At 45.7% G+C, this 9,857-nt stretch overlaps 1 long non-coding RNA gene across 1 annotated transcript; it reads left to right on the plus strand.

Moving 5' to 3' along the window:
* The first annotated feature begins 375 nt into the window (after positions 1-375).
* Positions 376-4,183, plus strand: LOC118497239. The gene is made up of 3 exons (XR_004899769.1): positions 376-601; positions 2,714-2,795; positions 4,147-4,183. It is a non-coding gene; the product is annotated as an uncharacterized LOC118497239 (long non-coding RNA).
* Positions 4,184-9,857: the final 5,674 nt, after the last annotated feature.

Consider the following 9,857-nt stretch of genomic DNA (forward strand, 5'->3'; position numbering starts at 1 on the left):
CACATTTACCTTCATTTAAATAGGCATCCAAGTGATTCCTCTCAGGTATATCCCCTGACTCAATTTCCCTCCCAAAGGAAAAACACAGAAACCATGTCACTGTCCTGACTACGACTACCTCCCAGACCCCGAAATGTCAGCTGCCCATCACTGTACCAGGCCAGACATTCCTGAGCCAGAACCAGGACCCAGTTCCACTGAGAATGAAGTGGCACCTTGTCTGCAGGCCTTTCACCTGTGCTCTACCCACTAGTGCAGCTCCCTTTGCCCATGTCTTGAAACCATGACGACCAATGTTCTTTCCCCCTGGTGCCAAAGTGACAGTGCCGAAGAGGCTGCACTCCTTGTCCTTGGCTAGCACACTCAGTGGTGTTTGGATCATCATACTAATTGGATTGAGTACTAATCTTCCCCCTTGACTTCCCTGCCTTTACAGGAAAGTGGTTTAGAGTAGAGAGACATGGTGCCCTAATGAGAGGTTGGTTGGGACATGGAGAGTCCTCCATCCAGCAAGGATGCAGCTGCACTCAGGCTCAGGGCCAGGCTTTGGTGGAAGAGGGAATCTGAAAGCAGTCCCGGGAAGCAGTCAGGTGGAGAGGAGGTGTGTCCTTTGGTTTTGTTTATTTGGTTAAATTGCTTTTGCTCATTTGTTTTCTCACATTTTTAACAAACCTGTCAGCCAGGGTGTATGCCAGGAGGCCATTAGACTCAGTCTTCATAAGGGATGGTTGGCACCGTGGGTCGGATCAAAGTGACCTTCCAAATTCCCTGCATGTGAGGAGGAGGCAGAGCAGAAGCATCACTCACATCCATATTCCAGGCTCTAGAGTTGGGATCTTTGAAGCCAAGCTGTGGTCAACTTAACCCATAGCCACTGTCTGTTAACTGTGTAGAGATAGTCCTGATATGCAGCACTGGGGAGCTGCTAGCCAGTATTAACAGGGATGTGGAGTGAAGCAATATCCCTGTCGGCATACCGTATTTGGCCAAGGGAGCACTGAGGGATAGTGACTGTGGGTGATGTATATGTTCCTTTTGTGTATTTGAGGTCTGTTTATATGCTTGATGACCACCTGCTGCAGATGATGTCATTTTTCAAGGATGTGTTGGCCAAGGAAATCAACCCCTTTGTCCAGAAATGTGTGAGTTTGTGAGGTCTGACTAAATGTGTGAGACAGTGAGGCCTGGCCATAGGGAAGAGGCTGAGCTGACTGCAAAATGGTCATTTCCCGGTGTGTCCAATTTTGGTATAGAGCCAGCTAGCTACCTTATGCAGTCAAGCTGATGCCCCCATGATACAAAGCTAGCTGAGTCTTCAGTGGGAATTGAGCCTTGTTTCCCTGGACTACGTTCATTCATCTTCTTTAACTTCAAGCTGACCTGTTGTTTTATTCTTTGACATCCCTAGGAGTTTATAACCAGAAGATTATAAAATCTAAATAAGCACACATTTGGAAAATGGAAAAAAAATTAAGACTCAGATCTCAGGCAGTGGCCAGGTTTCAGGCTACCACAGATCAGAAGCAGGCTTCTCTGCCACTTCATGGGGCCCTCTCTGCTTGGAGGCATGTGGTTTTGCTCGGCTCTGCTTCTTGGGTGAGCAACCGTACTTGACCTTTTCTTGTATAGGAGCAACTTTTGACCTCAACCCCATGACTCTTGGGAACACTAGCAATTTAGAAAGGGCTATCTCTTTAACTCACTATCTAAATGAGAAACAAAATCCTAATCACATGACTTAAAAAAACACAGCCAAGGCAAAAATACATCCAAGTATGAATAAATCACAGGGTCTGTAGTAAGTGTAGGGAGAGAGGGATTTACAGGAAGGTATAAGTCCCAGCCTATCTTAACTGTTCTTTCCATGCCGCACCATGGAATTCAGTGCTGACATCATGTCAATATCTCCAAGGCCATGTTAGGCCATTGGGTCAAGCAATGTCTATTGGGTGTTTGCTTTATGAAAAGCATAGGATTAAGAGCTCAGCGGGGAAAGAGAAAGGAATCTGAAGACCTAGTTTATATGCACAGTTTGCAATTTCATTGGGAAATATCCTGCAGGTCAAAAATTTGAAGGGAGTTTTCTGAAACCATAAACTACAAAGTACCAGTAGCATAAAGGATACCAGGAAAGGGAGGGACTGAAACAATGCAAAATTCATCTAGCTTGTCTGAGACATTTCATAAACGCATTCAGAGTGAAGATATATCCAGTGAAGTCCTAAATCTAGCCACATGGGTGTAAATATCACATGAGGGTCTCTGATGTGCTTAGCTGCTCAGATGCCAGTGATGGTTGGGTTAAAGTTTCAGTTAACATCTTGTGGAGACTTTCACCAATGAGACTGTTAACCAAGAGCTCAATATTAATCACCAACTTGTTTTCTCTTTGAAGTCTTATGAGGTGAGATTTTATCCCTTGCCTTGCTGTGATTGGATGGTATAATTACATATCCATAAAATGTCATCACCCTTTCTCCAAGAATGTGTGTGAGGCTAGTTCGTGCTGGGTAGAAGGGCACCCATGTAACTGGACATGAGTGTGTGGAGAGGGAATATCTGTCTGTGGGAAAGTTTATATATTTGAAAGCTTATGTGCACTCTCAGTATGTGACAGTGTAACTTACCCCAATGAAACGTGAATGTTTTGATTTTAACACTAGCTTTTATGTGACTATTTATTTTCTCCTGTGTTTTTGGCTGGCAATTCAAGGTTAACTAGCACCTCATGAGCATGGGCCTGTTGATTCTGGCCAAGACTCCAGGTTCCTGGAGGTTCCTTTTATTTAACCAAAGTGAATAACATGCCTTGCCTCTGATTTTTAAACACACCCTTTCATTAAAACAGCTAATCACATGCATTTTCTAAAACTTTAATGATGACTTTTAAAGATGGTTGAACTTTAGAGCAGTAGTTAAGGAAACAATCAAGAACCTATGGATTACACGATGGACCTGTTTAACAAATCTTGGTATATTGGTAGGGGATACCCTGTGAAACCTGAAAGACAAATGTAAGTCAACTAAAAGCACGCATATGCCCTGAAGTGGGAATATGGCATTTGTTATCCAGAGAAGAGAGAATAGGCCAAAATGAGAATTAATAGAGTTTTAGATTGGTTCTTAGGTTAAAGATTGATATAAAGATATTGAGGAAAATGAAGATTGGACATATATAACTGTAATGTTTTTTAAATAAGAAAGGTGCAAAAACTTCTGTACCTTCCCTCCCCTAGAAAAAAAAAGTTCCTTAAGATCAAGTTGGGGAAAGCATGATGGACTGATCCAATCTGGCGTGGAAGGCCTTTTGTATGGGGCTGACAGCAACTCTCTTCATCCAGGTGCTATATAAAACTATGTGTGAATTTGTCTAAGACAGTTAAGAAACTAGAGTCTGCGGCATGGCTCTCACTCAGCTTGCTGCCAGCCCAGTGGCGACCTACAGGGTGATAGGCCTGCTGAGTTCATGTAACTTCAATGGCGTTAGAAGAAGCCCAGAGACTAGAGGAGGGAGAAGGTAATCCATGGTATTCTCTTCTAAACAGATCACTTGTGGAATGATCTGTTTCTAGAAATTCAACTAGGATGCCAATGATGTTACAGCTTTGAAAAATAATGCCTAAACATGTATGTATATTTTGTCCATGCTCTGGAGTTCTCAAAGTGGCTACATTACCTCACTGAGCCTCAAAGTCAATCTATGGTTTAACATGACCCCCATAGTGCTGACGAAGACAGCTGAGGCCCAGAGAGAGTAATATAGGCTAGCCGGGAGGTGAAGATTCCAGAACTTAAACATAAGCTCTCTGGCTCCAGGACGGGGATTTTTTCTGTTATTCCATGAACTAAACTGCAACAAGCCCAGACGCAGGGGTTTGGACTAAGGATTCTGGATGCCATATTCCAGAAGGAGCTTTGGAAGAAACTAGGATACTCAGCCTGAAAGACAGATGCTTTTAGAGGGCCCGTGATAGCTGTTACCATATTTGAAACTGTCATATGGAGGAGGGAGGCAACTTCTTTATAGCTCCAGAGGGCAGGGGTAGGATTAATTGATTGAAATTATATGCATATAGCCAGAGGGTGATGGCAAAAGTGTGTCTGAAGGAATAACAAGTGTTAAGCTGCAGAACTGTGTCCACATAGGTCAACAAAGCAATGACTTCAGAGCAGCAGAGAGCCACCTGAGCAGATGGGAGGAAAGGTCATCAGCACGAAGGTCTGCAGCTGGTGTTTTGCCTGCTTTTGTGGGCAGGATGAATCAGTCTAAAACACCACTCCTGCTCCGTACTGATTCTGCGCCCAGCGGGGTCCATTCCCGGAGGGGAGCTCTGGCCGGTCGGTGTGGAAAGCCCGTAGTTCAGAGCTAACCATAGAACCCTGTCACCCCCTGTTTGGATTGGGCCAAGCACCTCCTTAGCACCAGCTGCTGTTCTTGATAGGCCCTGCACGTGCTCCCCATCTGTTGGCTATTTTAGGTTTTTCATTCTGGGTCTGCAGACGAGCCTTGTGGCTTCTCTGCTTTCTCACAGGTACTGAGAGCACCCAGGCTTGCTGTTGATGGTGGTTTATCCCAATGTGTTTGTATTTGGGGTTTGTCAGGATACCTTATTAGCAGCTTTGTGATGAGTGTTGTCCATGGCCAAGTTTGTTGGCTTTGCTACTTACTAGCTCTGTTTTCATGTGGAGATTCAAGAAGATCCACACCTATACGGTGACGCTGCTGCCATCTTGCCAGCATTTTGGGACCTGCTACTGTTGCTTTCAGCTTCTCTTTCTGTGGCTCTTTGGCCAGGTGTCTGCTAATTTAATTATTTCCATTTTTTCTTGTAGAAACTGCCATCAACATGTAATAAAATACAACACTTCTGTGGAGGAGCTAGGCAGTATCAAATAAGTTCGGCTCTGCTAGAACATAAAGAAGAAACTCAAGAAGATTTAAAAACAGATATAGAGGACTTTTTTCACGGTGAGTTATGGCCCTGGGCTGGGGAAGATGGGCCGTAGATCCACATTTTGCCTTCTCTGCCCCAGGAGAGAACAATTCTCACAGTTGGAAGTCTGACTCAGTAATCTGTCGGTTTTGCCTGACTAAAGTCACATCATTGATTGATGCCAAATCTTGCTCAATTAAAGGTTCATTTTTCTTTTGTCTGTTGGCAAATGCAACATTGATTACGGGTTATTAGCATCCACCCCCTCAGATTTCGAATGTTCTGGGAGCGTCTGCCTGCATACCAACTGCGGCAGCAGCAACAAGGCTCCCGACCACCTTTCTGTTTGGGCCCAAGGACACCTGCCTTGGCGTCCGACTGCAGGGAGGCTGTGTGCTCGCTCTGTCAGGCCCCTCCTAGGGAGATGAGGGGGAAAAAGGATCCTTGTTGCCGATCTCCATCTCACTCCCAGCCCCTGCCCCACCCCCAAGCCAAGAAAAACAGTGGTATCTTGTGATAGCATTTAGGTGCTTTATTCTAGTCTATTTTTATTCATTCAATCGTTTGTTCATTTGGTGTTTATTCATTCAATAAATATTTTTGAGAACTGGCTTGTGGGGCAGATGAAACAACCGCAGAGACCGCAGAAGCTGAGACGGAGCCTGGTAAGCTGCGTGTGAATGCAGCCTCTGCTGTGTCGCAGGGGTCTGTAAGCAGGATGTGGAGACTGAGCCAACCGCTGCAGCCACACCTTCCCGGCGGCCCTTCCTCTGAGGTTTTCTGCAGAGATCGAAGACTGCAGCCCGGGCCTGCCAAAGGACTTTGAGTTCTCACTCTCCATCCTCCACTCGGGATGGTCCCCTAGCCCCTCATCCTGCTCTGATCTTGAGCAAGACTTCCTGAGCATGAGAAGTAGCTGCTCTTGCCTGCAAGGGCTGCGGCCTCTGCGAGGAGCCCTCTGGCAGGATGGAGTCTGTGTCAGAACAGCCCGTGGAGGTTCCTCTGCGTTCTTGCCTCCACTGCCGACCAAGCCTACAGGTCTCCACCACTACTCAGTGCATCAGTGTCCTAGGGCAGCTGGAAGAAATGACCCCAAGTTCAGTGACTAAAGAGAACATGCATTTATTATCCCACAGTTCTGAAGGTCAGAACTGGGTCCCTTCTGGAGGCCCAGGGAGAGAATGTGTTTCCTTCCCTTTCCAGCTTCTGGAGACCTCGTGTGTTTCTTGGCTTCTGGACCCCTTTCTCCACCTTCAAAACCAACAGTGTAGCATTTGCAAAGCGTGCAGCAGCGGAACTTGAAATATCTCATGTGAAAGGAGGAAGATAAAACTTCTCAGACACCTTTGTGGCCTGTGTCAATTAAACAGCATCATCACTCTAGGAGGCTGTTAATCAGACACTTCTGTTGAAAAAAAAATGCTGCTGCTGAAGTAAGCAGGACTTCTTTACCAGTTTCAGAGGAGCCGCCAACGTGTTAGTGGAAGCTCCCCCAAGTCCTCCCCCATGTGACGCTGCTGACGCTGCTGCAAAGATGCCTGTGAGTGCTTTTTCCAGCCCCAGACTCCAGACGGGGCTGTCATCTCAGTGCTTGCTGCTAGCAGTGATGTTCCTGCCAGTGTTCAGGAGTCCAGTTTTCCTTTTGGAGAACTAGCAAATCTTCCCAAGAACTCTATAACCCTGTAATCCAGCTGGCTGCTCTGGGAAAGATCAGCCATGAGATCAGAGTTTAGGGGGATAAACAGGGCTCAGGGCCACTCACCCTGAAGAACACGAGCCCGCAGAGACTCCAGGAAATGAAAAGAAAATGCCCCGTTTGGATATGGGGCCAACGAGACAAATTCTGTCAGTGGTTTGGTATTAAATGATGTCCTTAATCCCAGCTCTTGGGACATGGTATCTTCGTGGAACGTTGATCAGCCTTGGCTCAGATCAGAGTCTTCTGGCTCTGCCCTGCGGGGCAGGACTGTTTGTACGCACAGTAAATATTTGTCCTGTCAAATGCCATTTGGTTGCTCACATGTCTTGTTTAAGAGATAAATGTCAGGGATCTCTCTCTCCCTCCCTTCCTTCCTCTCTCTCTGCTGTGAACTATGAGGAAATGTACATATATCAATACTGTTCCTACTTCCCTAACAACTGTGGAGTCACAGATAGAGACTAATATCTTCAGCGTTCTCCTATCCTGATTTGGTTTGTGTCAAGTCCAAGTGAAGCCATCCACGCCTCAGTAATGTACGTGCCATCGAGAGCACAGCCTGTTCCAGACCAGAAGCAATTTCTGTTCTGACACGTCTGTGTTATTAAAAAGTTAAGGAAAGTAGAGAATGGAATACAAAGATTGGAACTTGCAAAGATGAAACTACAAAGTAAATGGCACTGAGCGTTCTGTTTGGAAATGGAAGGAAATCCACAATGACTTTAGCTGAGAAGAGGTCTCAGAAATAAATCTACAGGCCAGGGAAAGGGGGGCAGGTGGTAGAAAGGGTAAAGGAAGCAGAGATGGCGGTGGAAGGGGACTTGGGCTGGCGAACACACAGTACAATAACAGATGATGAAATGTCCACCTGAAACCTATGTAATTTTATTAACCGATGTCACCCCCTTAAATTTGATAAAATAATTAAAAATAAAAATAATCCACAGGGAGAATCAACCCCAAGAGGAAAAAGAAATAAAAAAAAAACCCACTTCTGCCCTAAAGGTGTTATGTCAAGATGACACTGATAAAGGACAACAGTCAATTAAAAGGGAGCAAGCATTTGGGGTAATGAGAGACCATCCCCTCTTGTCATTGCTGCAAAATAAAAGAGCATGTTGGAAGTGATGATGTCATACCTTCATAACTGGCACATGATCGATGGGGAAACAGGCAAGGGGTCATTTTGTGTGTGTGTTTATAGACAAATAGGGGCAATGATTCTGATTGGCATTTAGGAGCTTCTCTCAGGCTGAGGAAGGCTGTGCGGTGAGAAGCAGCCAGAGATTTTCCTGACTTGGGAGGAGGGGTTATGTGCGTGCAATAGTCGCCCTATGCCCACTGCCACTGGGGAGAGAGTCACTCTGAGGACCTACTCTGGTGCACAAGGTCCCGGGAAGCTCCAGAGTATCGGTGGATTTTGCATCCAGAATAAGTGCCCTTCCCAACAAAGATTAGAAAATGAGCTTGATCTTAACTGTCTTGTGTACCTCTGAAACCCAAGAACACATTTGGCATTGTGTGGAGCTTTAGAGTTTATAAACTATCCTTCCCATAACACATGTGACCTCATACAATCCTCCCGGCAACCACAATGGGAAGGTTAGTCATTATCTCTACCAGATAGGTGAGGAAACCAGGACCCAGGGGGCGGCATGACTATTCAAAGTCACAGACACCTGAGAGTCAGGGATGGGCTCAGATCAAGGAGCAGGAGAGTGGGTGATTTATCGCCATCCCCCAGCCCAACCCAGCTGCCAGTTTGGGCTGTTAACACAGCATTTTTATACATCACCTCGTGTCATCTCAAAACATCTTGTGAGGCAAGTTTGTTTAAACCCCATTTACTTATCTCCTTTAACCCTTATATCAACCTCATAGGATTTTATTATCCTTAATTCATAGACGAAGAAACTGAGGTTTAGAGAAGTGATGTAAATTATCGCTCTGCTAGTAGGTGACAGCTAGGTTTGAACCTGGTGTCCTGTTCATGGTAAACAAAGCCTTGACCTCCTTCTCTAAGCCACATGGCAGCTACCAGGGAGCATCATCAAGTCTAAGTGTGGTACCTAGTGTCTGGAAGATCTCACTGGAGGTGTGATGGTCCTATTCCGTGCCTGTAGGATGTCCTCTCTCTCTTACAAACCCTCCCTGTCCAGCCTCAAACTCTTTTCTGAGGCAATTGTTGAGTACCGCAGGCTAGCTCTGTGACTGCTCTGTGACTGCCCTGTCATAAGCCCACACACTTGGCAATGAGTTAAGACCCCCTCCCTTCCTGTGCCTGGTTTCCCACTTGAGGAGGTTGGCACTTACTCAGAGCACCCCACCCCCACCCCCATCCCAGGAACGGAGATTAGGACCGGGACTCAAGTTTTTGACTTGGTATACTTGGGCCCCCTCCCCTAGTGCCCCGTGATCCTGCTTCTCCCACTTTCCAAGGACTGCTGAACCTGGGAAGATTTCATGCTCAGCACAGGCAGGAGTTAAGGCCGACTTGGAGCCTGCTTGGCTCAGGGATTCTGGGATTTAGATCCATTAAGGCTGGATTTCTTCTGTTTCTTTCTGTAATCTTCCTTGTAACTTTCTGATTTGAATTTGTTTAAATTGCCACTGGATTGTAGAGCTTTGCTTCAAAAGACTTGTTCCATTGTGAAATAAAAAGAGTTTTCTTAATATGTAAATGCTTATGCAAATCGTGTTTTTCCACGACCAATTTCTCCTTCCTAATCCAGTCCCTGCTGCTCAGACTACTGCAGCGGTTCAGAGCCTGTATGAGGTCACCCAGGGGCAGGAATCTGGGGTGCATGTTACCATGACTACCACTTACTGAGCACTTACTCTGTGCCAGGAATGGTGCCAAGCCCATTATATGCATTATCTCATTTCCCTTCACAACAGCTCTTAGGATTAGATATTATTAATATTTTTATTTTAATAGAGAGATTGAGTAACTTGTTCAAGATTATGTAGCTTTTGGTGGGGCTAAGGTTGCACCTCAGCTTGCAGAACTTGAAATCTAATGCCCATGAGCCCTGTGCTTTCCAGTATGACGTGTCCTTAGCCAAGTAAAAGGAAAATAAGGCTAGAAGATAGAAGAAACAACAGGGGAAGGTTTAGATCACTTTGATGGGATTCCCTCAGGGGAAGTGGCATAAGGCCCTGTACTATCCTGGGTAGCAGAAAGGCACAAGATTCTGAGGTCAGGGACTTGCATTCAAATACTG

Source organism: Phyllostomus discolor, chromosome 1, assembly GCF_004126475.2.
Source record: "Phyllostomus discolor isolate MPI-MPIP mPhyDis1 chromosome 1, mPhyDis1.pri.v3, whole genome shotgun sequence".
NCBI lineage: Eukaryota > Metazoa > Chordata > Mammalia > Chiroptera > Phyllostomidae > Phyllostomus > Phyllostomus discolor.